General features: G+C 39.2%; 1 long non-coding RNA gene across 1 annotated transcript in view; it reads left to right on the forward strand.

The window, feature by feature from the left end:
* Positions 1 to 7,191, forward strand: part of LOC138171518 (uncharacterized) — a 579,386-nt gene extending 572,195 nt beyond the window's left edge. The window contains exon 2 of the long non-coding RNA XR_011170907.1: positions 6,830 to 7,191. This is a non-coding gene — a long non-coding RNA (uncharacterized lncRNA). The remainder of the gene's footprint in view (positions 1 to 6,829) is intronic.
* The last annotated feature ends 4,564 nt before the right edge of the window (positions 7,192 to 11,755 follow it).

An 11,755-nucleotide genomic window follows, 5' to 3' on the forward strand; every position in this document is an offset into this window, starting at 1 on the left:
GTTCCTTGTACAAGACTCGATTTCCCTATCCTGTGCATTTCCGCTGGCTGATGCCCATGTTAGATGCTCCTCCTCCTCCTCCTCTCTGCCTTCTGGTTTCCTTGGCTACTTTCAAATCCCGCCACTTCCTACAAGGAGCCTTTCTTCATTTTCCTCTCCTCATTATCTCGAGTTTATTCTTTATATAGTTTGTACAGTTAGTACATGCTGTCTTCCCTCAATTAGACTTAAGGGTATGGACTCTTCTTTTACCCTTTTTGTCTTCCCAGTATTTAGCAAAATGCCTGGCACATAGTGATGAGGTACAGGCTCTGGGAACCCCCTTGAGCTCTCTCTGAGTCTTTGAGGTGCAGGCTCTGGGAACCCCCCTTGAAGTCTGATTGAATCATCCCATTTGATGAGGCATTTCCATGAGGCAATAAGCCTTACATTGTGGCTGGGCCCAGACCTCTGTTACTTGCTTGGCCCTCCATTGTCCATCTACTTCTCACCCTTGAGCCCATCAAAATATCAATCCACCCTTGAACTGCCCACCATTGTCTGTAGCCTCCAGCAACCTCCCATCCTTACCTCATCTGACTGCTCCTGAAGACCCTCCCCAAACTTTGCTTTTCTTTGGCTGAGAGAAGACTTGAGTCGAATACACATTCGGCAGGACCTGGCATATTGGCATTTTGGGGTCTTGAGCACCCCTAACCCTGTACATTATCATTTTATGATGAACCTCTTCAATAGTACATAGTACTTGGTACTTAATAAATGGTTGTTGACTATTAATCACCATGTCTTACCCATGATCTTTTACTTTCCCCCCCATGTGTATACTACCTATCCTCAAAGACACAGTTCAATTCTCTTCCTTCCCCAATGCAACTTTCCTTGAATACCCTAATCGATATGCACCCTTACTTTTTTTTCATACACTTAATTTGTCACTTAACTGGATAATTCTGTCACTTCAATGATGAGATTTTTGTCTCATGCAGACATGAGATGGATGCAGATTGCTGTCGTTCCCACCTCTTATTTAGCAAAGATAATTTTCATGTGTTCCTATGATCAAAATACTTCATCACCTTAAAACTAAGTTTCTGATGGTCATCTCCACACTCCACTTTCTAGGACCACAAAGGAGAATTTTATTACACATTTCATGTAGTTTCTTTTATGTCTTATACATGTGCCACCTATGGATTAAACAGTTGACAATCTTGAGATCAAATAGGACTACACTGAAACGTAAAAGTAAAGGTAAATTCTTTTCAGATGTAAAAAAAACCTCCCACAACTTAGAAAAGGTCGGGAACTTCAATAAGTAAACTGTACATGGAAAAGTCAGTACAAACAATTATCTTGTTGGGGTACCAATTGAATTTATGTCCTTGCCCCTAGCTATTCCTCTGAATAATAGCCCAATTGGAGTGTGGAAGGTGTAAATGGTTACAATGAGGCTGCTCAACATGAGCAAAAGTGGAGTCTTTTACTAAAGAAACTGCTTTGAAAAAGTTTTACTTTAGGTCAGAAAAAAAAAAGTTTTACTTCAGTTGAAAAAAAAGTTTTACTCTGAAAAAAAAGTTTTACTCTGGCTGAAAATATAAAAGATACTGCTCTGGATGAACAAGGATGGTTGAACAGGAGGAATTAGACCTCTCCTATATCCTGTCTAGAGGCAACAAACTTCAGAGTGAAGATTCTGAGCAAGTCTTATGGGAAAGGTTTTTGTCAAATCTACGTTGAATCTATTTGAAGGAGCTCAGTAATATTCTAGCTAAAAAGTATCACCATAACTCTGGAGCTAAAGAGAATGCAGTGACACCCAGCTGTGTTAGCTGGGGTGCAGCTAAGTGGTGCAGATGATAGAGGCCAGGAGTGGAGTCAGGAAGGTCTGAATTCAGATATGACCTCAGACACTTGCTGTGTGACCCTGGACAAGTCACTTAACCCTGTTTGCCTCACTTTCCTCATCTGTAAAATGAGCTGGAGAAGGAAATGGCAAACCATTTTGTTAAGAAAACCCAAATGGGATCATGACTGAATCTTGCCTGAACAACAACAAAAACTATGTCAGTGACTGAAAGAATGAAAGTCTATTGACTTGTTTGACTTGTCTAGCAAAGACACCAGGATCTGAGAAGAGCCCAGTGCTGGGCAATTGGGCCAATTCAGGCTAGAAACAGCAGCCAAGCCCTAGAGTGACCTTCTTGGCCCTAGCTAGTGGCAGCTGCCCAGCCCCAGAGTCCCCCAGCCCAGTGGCAGAGCAACCTCAAGCTCCTCTCCCACAGGAGTCAAGCCTTGTGAGGGGCCAGCTCAATAGCTGAGTGAACTGCATCAGATTAATCCATCCAGTGGAAATACTGTGCCATGCTAGGATCCAGCCCCCTGACTACCTGAGAACCATCTCATGAGGATCCTCCGCATAGGAAAGCATATTAGGTCCTGCAAGTTGCTTTCTTTTTGCCTCGGGGCCAAGTATGTTACTAATCGATGTTCTGCCTTACTGCTTGTACTTTAAGTCAGTGCCTACTTTCCTCCTGCCCCTCCTCATGGACTCTGTGTTCATGGAAGAGTACATCCTGGGATTAGGGAGAAAATACTTTGTAGATTCTCTCTTTGTCATGCCATCTGAGTAAATGCACTGGCTAAAGAACTTAGGACTACTTACTGGCTGATTGTTAATAGGAGGGTGATTTTGAGGCACAAGTTAAAAGGACAGTCATCCACAGGGTTACTGCCAAAACCCTAACAATATTAGCAACCACACCTCTGGGATCTCAGCCTGTCAGTGTCACTGTGGGCTGGAGTGAGCCCATAATGGTAAATATGTTTATATATATTGTCCAAGTTTTTTTTTTTCTTCTGGCAGCCATGCCCTTCATTTTATAGAAAACTTTGAACTATTGTGATTAAATTCTAAACAATAAAATAAAATAAACAAATAACCATTACTCCGGTTACCAAATCACAAAAGATAATTTTTAAAATATCACATAAATTTTATTCTGAATAAAAAATATTACAAGTAACATATTTAGGGAGAAGGTAGTGACTGTTTGACAGCAAGAAGTGTTTTTATGTAATCAAGACCATCATTATTATACCATCATACAACTGGCTCACGCTTAGCCTATAGTTCACAAAAACCCTGAAGACTTTTTTTTCTTCAGACAAATGGGCTGCCTGACTACATCTCCCCCATCTTATGCTTCTGAAGTGGAATTATTGAACTGGAATGTAAGACTTCACTAAATTCTCATCCCTATTGAGTTTCATTTTAATTAGGTTTAGTCCAATTCTCTCGGCTGTCAAGATCTTGATGCCAAGCAGTGGCTAGCTAGCCCTCCCAGATAGCTTCATCCTTATATTAAAGTGGGCCATCAGCCCACTTTAATCGAATTCGTTACTAACTACTTTGGGCCAAGGAAAGACAGCCTTCTAAAGTACTCCATTGAATGAAACCTCCTCTAGGGCAGGGAATGTTTCTTTCTGGTCTTTGTATCTTCAGTGCCTAGCAAAGTGTCTGGCACTTATTAGGCACTTTGTAAATGTTCCATGATTGACAAATTGAAGACAGAACAGATTAAGTACAAATCTTTTTTGGTAAACTCTTAGAAGACAAGAGCTGGCTTTCTTTTTCTAATTTGTGTCATAGTACTTTGCACTTAATGCTTATTGAATCAAGAATTAAATTGATCTAGACTGCTACTATCCTAGTCCACAAAAATAACCTGAGTTATTTAAAAAGTTATTTATTTAAAAGTCTTTGCTAAAATGGAGGTAAATTATATCTACACTAGAGATTCTTAACCTTTTTTTTTTCTGTGTCATGGACTCCTCTGGTAGTCTGGAAAGATTGCAGACTACTCAAGATATTGTTTTTAAACTTGTATAATCACATACAAAGGATTACAAAGGAAATCAATTATATTGAAATGCAATTATCAGAATATTAGAAGACAAGTTAACAGAGCCCAAGTTAAGAACCACTGATTTATATCATTCTCTGGCATGACCTTTTGCCACTTGGTTGGGAATGATATGAAATATCAAAGCATTCTTATTTCCCTTTGGCAATATCATTTGTGCCCACATAAATCATTAAAAGTGGCTAACAGTCAGGGGATCTGACTATGCATCTTAGGAAATTTCCTCTTCATCTCTTATATATTCATACGGGAAAGAAAGCAGGTTTGTCGATTGTTGTTTTTCAGTTGCCAAATAGATGCCTCAAAACATTAGCAGAGTTATCAATCAACCACTATTACTCATCCAAGATGTCTTATCTTAGCAACTATACTTAACAGCTAGTACCAGACAGGATAGAGATTATGTCTTATACTTTTGTCCACCACAGTGCTTACCACTGAAAACCCTGCCCTCCCACAATATAACTCTTGGTGCCACTGTCATGATTAGACCAATGAATGGTCTGATCCAGGATGATAATTTCCTGTTTGCACATTAGATAACACTGTAGTATATAAGCATACAAGAAGGGAAGGTAGAAGAGGGCAGAGAGACAGCAGATCAATCAATCTAAAAGCATTTATTAAGCATATATTATGTGGCAGGCATTGTGATAGGTTCCTTGGATACAAAGACTGCAAAAAGAAATAGGTCTTGCCCTCAAGGAGCTTATTTTCAATTTAAAGGATAGAATATGAACACATATAAATAAATATGAAATATATAAAAAGTAATATTTAGAGATGGAAGATTAAAAATAGTGCAAGAAAAAAAATGAATAAGAACCAGGCTTGTCCTCAGGAGATTTATCTCTTACTCTTCTCAGTAATAATATTGTCTTAGCCACTTTATCCAACTAAATATCCATTCAGCTAGGTGGCACAATTGGATACAATACTGAGCCTGGAGTCAGGAAGACCTGAGTTCAAATCCAGTCTCAGACACTATTTATGTGGTCCTTGGCAAATGTATAACAGAGAGACTACCATAATTGGTAGCAGTAGTAACTTAGTCTGTTGAGGAGCCAGATTAACCTGTTTGACCCAGCCCATCAGAGGACTGACTTATCAGCAAAGACATCATGTTCTACAACAGTTAGCTCAGCTAATCAAAGAAGCAACTTGTCCACTGGCTATACGACACCCAGAAGCAAATTGGGTGAGCAGTCTAAGAGAACAGAAAATAATTCTGGTGTTCAGGAGTCACAAGGTACCCCTCAGCCCCATGTGGTCCTTATGTGAGTTCCTGAATACCTTTGTATTTTATATTTGAGCCGACTCTCCTCAGGAATTAAGTGTGAGCAGAGGGGAATAAGTTTCTGTTTTGTAGGATATATTTGTAACTTCTGCCCTTGATACACCTTTTCAGTAATTTTTTGGTTGTTCACATACAAGTCAAGACGTTGCCCCGTGATGTCATTGGTCCTCTTCAAAAATGAAGAGCAAACAATAACCTGTTCACTAAATAGCCCCTTATAGGAGCTAATTGATGTTAACTGGCTCTGCTGGGTGAACACATTAGATGGGTACCTGGGAATGATAGTGTTAGAAGCGCCTATGATATCAGTTACCTCATGACTGAAGCCTGAGGAGAGAAGTAGCCAACCACCCTCTGAGAATTCAACCTGCACGTAGGAGTAGGGGTTGAAAGAGTGGGCCCAGAGTGGGTCCCACATTATGAAGGAAACTGGTTGTGAAGAGGTTTAAATGTCAAACAGAGGAATTTCTATTTGATTGTAGAAGTAATTGGGCTCCACTGGAGTCTTCTGAGTAGCAGGGTAACATGGTCATACTTGCACTTTAAAGAAATCACTTTGGCAGCTGTATGGAGGATGGATTGGAATGGGGAGAAACTTATGGTAGGCAGGCCAATTAGGAAGATATTACAATAGTCTAAGTCAGAGGAAATGAGGGCCTGCACCAGGGCAGTGTCAGAGGAGAGAAGGAATAGTCAAGAGATGTTGCAGAGGTAAAAATCAAAAGATCTTGGGGCAGCTAGGTGGCACAGTGAATAGAGCACTGCCCCAAAGTCAAGAGGACCTGAGTTCAAACCCGACCTCAGACACTTAACACTTACTAGCCATGTGATGTTGGGCAAGTCAATTAACCCCAATTGCTTTAAAAAAAATAAATAGTGAGTCAAAGATGATATCTAGGACTGGCAGGATGGTGGTACCCCTCAGCAAAACAAAGGGAAGTTTGGAAGGAGGGACGATTTAGGAGAAAAGATAGAGAGTTAAGTTTTGGACATTTTGAGTTTAAGATGTCTATTGGACACCCAATTCAAGATGTCTGAAAGGCAGTTTGTGATGAGAGAGTGGAGGTTAGTGGAGAGGTTAGGGTAGGATAGGTAGGTTTGAGATCAACATAGAGATGATAATTAAATCCATGGAAACTGATTAATATAAAGTCCAAAGTGGTCTCTGTGCAAACCAAGTGTTCTCTTGCTCTCTTTTTCTTTTCTTTTTTTTTGCTTTTTGGAGGGCAATTGGGGTTAAGTGACTTGCCCAAGGTCACATGGCTAGTTTTTGTGTTAAGTGTCTGAGGCTGGATTTGAACTCAGGTCCTCCTGACTCCAGGGCCAGTGCTATTCACTTCACCACCTGGCCATCCCTTTTTCTTCTTCTTTTTCTTTTTTTTATCTTGCTCTCTCTTTCTCTGTCTCTATCTGCCTATCTCCCTGTATCTCAAGCAATGGTTGATTTTTAAAAAGATAGTAACATACTGGCTACAATAATAGAAATGGTAAGAGCAAAACTAAATTGAAAACTGAATGCTTTGTAATCTATGACCAAACCTGACCTGAGGAAGAAATAAAAAAAAAACAACTGTCTTCTTTTGCATTAGTAGGAAAGTATGATTGGAAGGTTGTATATAATATCAGATGATGTGTGTTGGGTAGTTTTGTTGAATTCCTTTAAAAATTTCTTTTCTCATTCTGGGCTATAAGGAATGGTTCTCTGGATGGAGAAGTAAAATTGAAAGAAGATTTTTAGAAACAAAGGTGTTACAACATGACTAATATGGAAATATGTTTTGCATGACTGCACATGTATAAACTATATCAAATTGCTTGCCTTGTCAATGAGGGGGGAAGGGAAGGGAAGAAGGGAGAGCATTTGGAACTCAAAATTAAAAAAAGAGACTCTTACAAATTGTTTTTACATGTAATCGGGGAAGAATTCTTTATTAAATCATAAAAAAATGAAGGTAATATAAAAAGCAAAAATTATCAATTAATTTTTTTTTTCCTTTTAGAGGGCAATTGGGGTTAAGTAACTTGCCCAAGGTGACACAACAATTCTTTGCAGTAGTGGGAGATAGAACATTGTATTTATTATTAATCTCAGTTACTGTTAGTAAATTTTGCTGAACTCGTTTTATTCTTTTTTTCTTTTTGTCATAAGAGATGGCTCTCTGAACAAGAAGAAGGGATATAATTGGAATGAAGATCATGTAAAACCAAAAGATAGTAATAATGTTAAAAATTTTAACTCTCCCACTATTAGAATAATTACCAAATGTGGCCTAAGGGAAAAATGAAGCTCTGGAAATGGAGGGGAGGGAGATGTAGATTTAAAGATGACTGATTTTTTTGTTGAAGGTATTCGTTTTTTAAAAGGTATCCACAAAGCTTTTAAAAATAATATGTAATTATCCCTTCACTTCTGAAAGTGTTGCCATGGGAGCATGAGATTCAAAAAGTCTCTATGTCAGCTGAGCAGGCACTTTTTTCCCCAAAGATCCTAAGGGTGAATAATGTTAAACTTGGCATTGGAGAAGAATTTGAGGGTTGAGGTAAATGAAGGGGGGATTCATCTTAGCTAGTCACTTGGAGGATCAGAACTGATAGGAATTTGGGGGTGTGGTGCCATTACACTCAAGCCCTCTTGTGGGGATCTAAAGAGAACAAGTAGAATTCTAGAGACTAGGGGACTAGCCAGAGACCGCCAGAAACTGAAAGTATTGAATATTGCTTAACTGCCAAGATGGTGAACTCTTTTCTAACTCCCTTCTCTCTTAATGGCAACTTATCCCAGAATTGTCTCTTTCCCATTTAATTGGTACATAATTCACTTCACTTTCAGTGAATCTATGGAGACCAAGTTTTTCTTTCCTAAAGGTTAATTCTTTTTAATTTCTACATTATTTCAAATGCTTGATAAAACTGGTGGCCACCATCCCTGATTAGTTGGGTAAAGGATAGTGACAGGGCTTGATTGGGATGAGGTTTTTTTCCCTTAAGAGATAGGAGGAGGGGTGGCCAGGACACAGTGAGTAAGAGCAGGTTCAGGCCTCAGATACTTAGCACCCACACAAAATAACTGACCTGTAACCTTGAGCAAGTTACTTAACCCCAACTGCTTAAAAAAAAAAAAAGAGAGAGAGAGAGATAGGAGGGGGGCGATTAGGTGGCGCAGTGAATAGAGCACTGGCCCTGGACTCAGGAGGCCCTGAGTTTAAATCCAGCCTCAGACACTTAACACTTACTAGCCTTGTGATCATGGGCAAGCCACTTAACCCCAACTGCCCTGCATTCCTCCCTCTAAAAGGCAAAAAAAAAAAAAAAAAGAGAGAGAGAGATAGGAGGTCATTCACTCCCTGCCCACCCCCCAATCAGGAACTGGGGTAGGCCCTAGAACCTACAATCAAACAAGGTTATATGAGCTCAGATTATCCTGTAGAGGGTACTGGCTTCAGGAAATTTTCCCACTTGATGAGGCATTTGCCTGAGGCCATAAATGAGGCCATAAACCTTTTATTATAGCTAGGCCCAAATCTCTTACTCTTACTAGCCTAGCCCTCCCCTGTCCAGCTGGTTCCCACCCTAGATCCAATCAAAAATATCTGTACCCAAATCTGCTACCCTTAAACTAGCCTAGCCCTTCATCTCTGTCTCTAGGTATTCTTCAGCTATTCCCCACCCTTAATCTCATTACTGGAGTGTAACCTCTTTTGTCTCACTGTGTGTCAGATTATTCTGTCTGGCTTGTCAATACAAGCTTCATATATATACTTAGACTCCATAAGAGTCTACCCATTAAGGCAAATCTTTAATAAACTTTGCTTTTCTTTGACTGAAAGAAGACTTGAGTCAGATTCATTTGGCAGGACCCAGTGTGTTGGTATTTTGGGGTCTCTAGCACCCCTAATCTAAACCTTATACCTCAACACAGATAGATCCAAAAGGAAAAGTGGGCCAAGGAAAACCCCAAGCAATAATGTCCTCTGCACCCAAAAGTGTTGTGAGAGAGATTCAATCCATAAAAACCCCTGGTTTACCCAGATCCAGGTCTGCCCCAAAGCCTTCTGGGAGATAGAATTCAGAAAAAAAAAAACAACATGCTATATCTATGACAGACCAAAGATCTTCTTTGCTTTCATCCAACTTCTGTTTCTTACCTGCATTCCATGGAACATCTGCACACGGATGTCCTATCCATACCTCAAGCTCAATGATGACAAAGCTAGGCTTATTCTCTACCATCACCCACATGTATCCCCCTTCCCAACTTCCTCGTTTAGAACAACAGTTATTTCATTCCCCCAGGTTAAAATTTTGGACTCATCTTTAGTTCTTCCTTTTTCTTTCACTCTCTGTATCCAACCTTTCACCAATCCCTGTTTATTCTTTCTTCCAAATGCGTCTGAGATTATAGAATTTTGGATAGTTTCAGAGAAATCTGAGAAGACTTGTATGAACTAAAGCAGAATGAAGCAAGCAGAACTAAGAAAAATAATTTATGCAATTATTATAATAATGTTAAGAAAAGCATTTAAAATTCTTAAGAATTCTGATCACTGTAATGAACAATCATGACTTCAGAAGACATATTTATTACAAAAGAGTGTTTTTATCTGAAGTTGGGCAAAAGTTTTGGGGGAGAGGAGACAGAAATAGAAACTGGACCCGTTATTTCATTTGCATAATGTAAAACTGAAAATTGATTTTAATTCTATTTTGCTAGGACTTAAACTAGATTTAATATTCCCTTGCAAGATTTCTACTCCCAGTAAACTTCATCCACCACCCACATCTCTGAAGAAACTTGCTTAAAAGTCAAACTTTTGTCTTGAAATTACCTCCACCTCTGTAACCTTACCCATTATCCACTTTCCAGAGAAACCTGATTAATTTAAAAAGTAAAATCTCATCAATTTAAACTATTAATAGTTAAACTCCCATGCTCACAGAGTAGGACACCCACCTAAGATCCTTTGTCTTGTGACTGGAATTACATTTCTGGGATTTCAGAAGGGGGAGGTTCAAATGATATAATCTCAATTTTTAATATGTCATTATAGCCAATCAGAACACATGCCTATGTGGCTTGAGATTTTTCTCTGTCATTTTACTAATCTCATCTTCCTGAGTTCAAATCTGACCCCAGACACATACTAGTTGTGTGACCCTGGACAAGTTGACCCTGTTTGTCTCAGTTTCCCCATCTGTAAAATGAGCTGGAGAAGGAAATGGCAAACTGCTCCAGTATCTTTGCCAAGAAAATACAAAATGGGCTCACAAAGAGTCAGACATGACTGAAAATGACTGAACAACAACAGCCTTGCTAATGAGTGGATCATGCTTGGAATTTTCTGAATTTATTTCCCATTCATGATGGAAAAAACTATTCACATTCTAAGAAAAAACTGATAGTCTGAATGAAGATTGAAGCCTACTATCTTCACTTCCTTAACTTTTGCCCTTTCCTTCTCCAGCTCATTTTACAAATGGGGAAACTGAGGCAAAAAGTGACTTGCCCAGGGTCACACAGTTAGTATGTTTCTGAGGCCAGATTTGAACTCAGAAAGCTAGTCCTGTCTCCAGACCTGCCTGACACTGTGTCTACTGTATCACCTAGCTATTAAAGTTATTATATACTTAAATTATATTAAATGAGAATCACACTTTCCTCTTTCTGTTTGCTTAACAACTAGGTGGAGCAGTAGATAGAATGCTGGGCCTATGTTATAAATACAACATATAATTAAAATCAGGAAGAACTGACTTCAAATTCGGCCTCATATACTTTCTGGCTGTGTGGCCTTCAGTAAGTCTCTTAACCTAACTCTGCCTCTGTAGCCTCAGCTATAAAATGGGCATAATAATAGCACCTACCTCCCAAGCTTGTTATGGGGATCAAATGACGCAATGTTTATAAAATGCTTAGCACAGTGGGCTGGCATCTAGCTGATGGCTTAACAAATGCTTGTTCCCTTCACTCTCCCTTTGTCTGTGATAATATTCATGTGGTTTAATATTTATCAAGTTAATAATTTTTAAAAATAAAATTAAAATATAGTCATCCCCATTTACCATCTCCATTCCCATAACTACCATTTGAGTGTAGAGTCTCATCCCCTCACACCTGGGTTACAGTAGCAGGCTCCTAATATCCTCTCTGATTTCCTGGCAAAAACTGTTGGGCAGAAATAAGGGAGAGGATTTTGTTATGCAAGGAATTTTACCTTCAAAATCCACACACACTCCATTGGAAGGGAACTTCCCTGACTTGATGGGAATCAAAAGCATGCTGTTTACAAAGAGAAGTGGTCATGTGGAAAGATGACTCACAAGATGAATGTAATAAAGTAATATTGCACCATAAGAAATAACAGAGGCAGTGTGGAAAGTGGATAGAGAACTGGCCTTCAAATTAGAAAGGCCTGGCATGTGGCTCATCACGGCTATATGACCCAAGATAAGTCATTTAACTGATTAGTGTCTATTGTGAGCCAGGATAGTGGTAGAAATGTGCAAGTGTGAGTTAGATAATCCCACAACGTTAGCC

The sequence above is a fragment of the Petaurus breviceps genome, unplaced genomic scaffold (genome assembly GCF_028583685.1).
Source record: "Petaurus breviceps papuanus isolate PSGF00001 unplaced genomic scaffold, PetGlider_PUasm1.0 128, whole genome shotgun sequence".
Taxonomy (NCBI): Eukaryota; Metazoa; Chordata; class Mammalia; order Diprotodontia; family Petauridae; genus Petaurus; species Petaurus breviceps.